The 3,261-nt window shown below is 29.0% G+C and overlaps 1 long non-coding RNA gene across 1 annotated transcript; it reads left to right on the top strand.

Annotated features, from left to right (window-relative positions):
* Nucleotides 1-1,276: 1,276 nt before the first annotated feature.
* Nucleotides 1,277-3,029, top strand: LOC149516165 (uncharacterized). Its single transcript, XR_016346426.1, has 2 exons — nt 1,277-2,602; nt 2,724-3,029. It is a non-coding gene; the product is annotated as an uncharacterized LOC149516165 (long non-coding RNA).
* Nucleotides 3,030-3,261: the final 232 nt, after the last annotated feature.

Below are 3,261 nucleotides of genomic sequence, written 5' to 3'. Positions count from 1 at the left end.
TTATGTGAATCTATCTTTTTTAATATTATCTTAAGTCTAAGTTAAAGGTCTCTAAAAAGAATAGGTTTTGATTTACATCATTAGAACTAAGATTTGGTAGTCGGTTATGTGTAGAGAAGTTATTAGTATTTTTTTATGCCCAAAATTGAAATCAAATTAATTATGTGTTATCTTACCTAAGTTTTACATTATGTTTGGATTAAGAGAAGTGGAAGGAAAGGAAAGGAAAATAAGGGAAAGAAATGGAAACAAAAAAACCTTTTTTTGAGTTGGATAAATTTTTAATTTAAAGGAAAGAAAAAAGGTGAAAACTCAATAACTTTTAGTTTTTTTGGTAATCCTTATAATACCTCAATTTGAGGGAAAAGTTAATGAAAGGAAAGTTGAAAAAATTTTATTTTTATAAAAAGATTATTTTATCTATATTTTTATTAGATTTGATTATATAACTAACATTTTGTATAAAATAATTTTTTATGAGTATTCTATATAACATCACAGTTTATAAATATTTTATGATTTTTTAAATCTTAACAACAAAACAAATTAAATTATTGTCAAAATAAATTAAAAAGTTGAATTAAACACAAAATTAAAAATAAATCAATAACGAGATAATATATTTTACCGTATTAAATATGTTTAATTTTATTTAAAAAAATTTGTTTATGCAAGCTAAGTAGTATAAAGATATATTTGTATATTATATGTTATTTTATAAAAAAAAAAGTTATAATTGAAAAAAAATATAATAATGAATTATTTAATTTTTTTTACTATTTATCTAAATAATAGTTATTATAATTCTTTTCTTTTCTTTTCTTTTATTAATTTTAACTATCCAAATAAAGATATATGTACATTCACCTTTGCCTTAAAAATTTTTTCTTTCTTTTTTTTTTTTTTCTTTTATTAGTATCTATCCAAATATAGTGTTAATCAAATATGATTATTATTATAAAATTCAATCCTTTTCTAATCTTTTTATTTATTTACATCGTGTGGTCATGTAAAATTTTTATTAAAATATCAAGCAATCATGTAATAAATATTAAATTGTAATAATTTTATGTAATAAATATAAAATCATATCATGTAATAAATTATGCAATCATATAAAATTATATCATGTAATAAATATAAAATTATATCATATAATAACATAAATAAATATATTAATAATCATGTAAGAAAATATATTAATAATCATGCAAATAAATATATCAATAATAATATAAATAAATATATTAATAAGTATACAAGTAAATTTATTAATAATCATGTAAGTAAATATATTAATAATCATACAAACAATAAATGAAATATTAGGTAATCATGTAAACTCATGCAAATAATCAATTATTATATATTCATGCAATAAATAAAAAAAAATGCAACTAAATATCCCAATCATGCAATATGCAAACAAAACTATATCTTACCAAAGTTTTTTCATCACTCACAAGTAATAAAATAAATAAATCAAAATAAATAAATAAAATAAAAAAATGGTCAAAGGCTAAGAAGATGATTCAAATAAGAACGCAAGCCAAGCGGGCCAGGATTCAGGTTCGTACGTGGGTGAGGTCCAAGGTCGTTCGTCACAGCAATAATTTTCCCTCCAAACAGTACTGTTTTTATAGAAAAAAAAATCCAAAGTTAGCCACTTCTTCTTGTTTCCAATATTCATCTTCTTTCTCTGCAGTCTATCCCTTTTCCCTTGCTTATTCAACCCAGAAAATGAAAAGCCCAATAACCAACGACTATTGCCACTAGAATTCAGTGTCGTTTTTCGTTCACTATGCTATCGACTGATCGATCTTGTCGCCTCCCTCTTCACCTCTTTCTTCTCTTTTGTGTGACTAGCCCGAATTTTTTAGAATCCCTTTAGAAAGTCCTAGATCTAAGCAAGAAATCCGAGACCACCACTGTCCAAAACATCATACAAATGAGTTGAAACCATCAAGAGCTTCCTAGAACCTTCTTCTCGCTCAAACCCAAGAATAAATATCAAGCTTTATTTCTCCTTTCTCTACTAACCAGAAGAACAACCTAGCCCAGATCTTGATTGAAACCGCCGCAGCCTTTGCCTAGCACTAGCCACCAAGCTCGCTTGTCGCCTTTCGTCACCACCGGTCTTCCTCAAAAATCCAAAAGCTTGCTTTGATTCCTTCGCTTTTACGTATCCCCTCAACTTTCTCTTCTTCTTAGGTTTCAATCAACAGCCCAGAAACCGTTCAAAGATCGTCGCCACCGCTTCCACCTATCACCCACTATCGGCCTTTTCTTGAAAATACCAGAACACCGGTGAATCGTGCCGCCATTTGCTGTGGTTGCTTGATTTTCTAACTAGGTTCAATTTTTGGTGGAATTTTTTGTATGTTTGGGCTACTATTTCTGGAAATTGATTTCGGGTTTACTGGGAATTGAGGATGCTTTCTGGGTATGAGTGATTTGGGTTTACTGGCTTTCGGCTTGGGTGGCTAATTGAAGCTTGTTGAAACTCTGTTTTTGCTTCTGTGTGGATTGGGAAACAACTTTGAATGTTGCTTGATTGCTATTGAATGTGTGCCTAGTTTTGTGTATGCGTCTTCTGTCTCTGGTAGTGTATGATTGCTTCCTGTTATTGCTTATGCCTTGACTCGAACTCTGCTATTGAGCTTGTTTTGTCTTCTCTTTCAATTGATCTTAGCTTGTAATTGCCTTGTTGAATTGTTGTTCAGACGTTGCTGGTTCCTGAAACATTAAAATCTTGCTGCCAATTGGGTCTAAGATCGTTGTGTATTCACTGTGGACTTGCTACTGGGAATTGTTGTATTGGCTTCTCTGTACATTGAAATTATCTCCGATTGCTTCCTTCTAACTTGTGTTTCAGCCAGCTTTTTATTTTGATGTACTCTGATAATGAATTGCTGCTGTTTGGGCCCCTTTTGATTATGAATTGCTTGTATGAATCGCTGAAGACTGTTTCTTCGATTGCTACTCTATTTTGAAATTTTGCTCGAAACTGCCTCTATATTTATTATGAATTCTTTGTGAGGCCCCCCTTTTTATCACATATTCAAGGTTTTTATACAGGGATTGAAATCCTAATTCAATTTAGAAAACTTTAATTCCACTATATTTAGAAAAATTCTCCAAGATTTAATTTTTTGTAATCTTCTCTTTTTCCAATGAATTAATGTTCAAGAATTTCCACAGGCATTTAATCAATAAATTTTAGAATCCAAAATTGAATCCAAGACCGAATTTGAAAGTGAA

The sequence above is a fragment of the Durio zibethinus genome, chromosome 11 (assembly GCF_047325235.1).
Source record: "Durio zibethinus cultivar Kanyao isolate XHJ-2024 chromosome 11, ASM4732523v1, whole genome shotgun sequence".
NCBI lineage: Eukaryota > Viridiplantae > Streptophyta > Magnoliopsida > Malvales > Malvaceae > Durio > Durio zibethinus.
This window is presented reverse-complemented; position numbering and strand designations above follow the sequence as displayed.